Raw genomic sequence first — 692 nt, 5'->3', positions numbered from 1 at the left:
TAAACACTTCTCAATACACAATGGCCCTGTCCATTGTGTGTTTGGTGGTCGTTTCTCCAAATGAATTCGTATATATCTGTGGTGATGTAGGTATTAGAATTCATTAAAATTCAGAATATAAATGCAAAATTGAATGCTTTGATTTTCTGCTAAATGAGTTAAATGACGTCACCTGAAAACTGAGATTAATTGCATGTTTTTTTCTGTTTTCATGGATAATTCAAAAATAATTAGGATGCTTAAAAAGCAATGATAAAAAACAACATGAGTTATAATGCATTTTAATTGTAAATTAATTAGGTAAAATCACGCAACTCGAAACAACAGATTCACAGAAAGAACTTTTTATTGAAAAATAGACGAGTCTTTATTGCACGATTTATTAATCAGACGAATCTGATTTGTAAATAACGGCTGGCGTGAGCTAAAAGAAGACTCCCATCGAGCAATTGGAAAATTGAGTGGCAAGCAATCATGTTCGGCGTGAGCGAAAAAGAAACCATGGGAGCAATTGAAAATTCTGTATCCTACCAAACCACATTTGGCGTGAGCGAAAAGAAGACTACGCCGGGTAAACTTTCCAACCAAAATTCCAAAGCGACCCACCCACCCACCCCTAATATTTTGAAAAAAACCCAATTTTGAAATAACAATAATGAGTTTCTAATGCCTTTTTAAATTGGTACACTTAA

The sequence above is a fragment of the Trichinella spiralis genome (genome assembly GCF_000181795.1).
Source record: "Trichinella spiralis strain ISS 195 chromosome Unknown Scfld6029, whole genome shotgun sequence".
Lineage (NCBI taxonomy): Eukaryota > Metazoa > Nematoda > Enoplea > Trichinellida > Trichinellidae > Trichinella > Trichinella spiralis.
Note: the sequence above shows the minus strand (reverse complement) of the source record.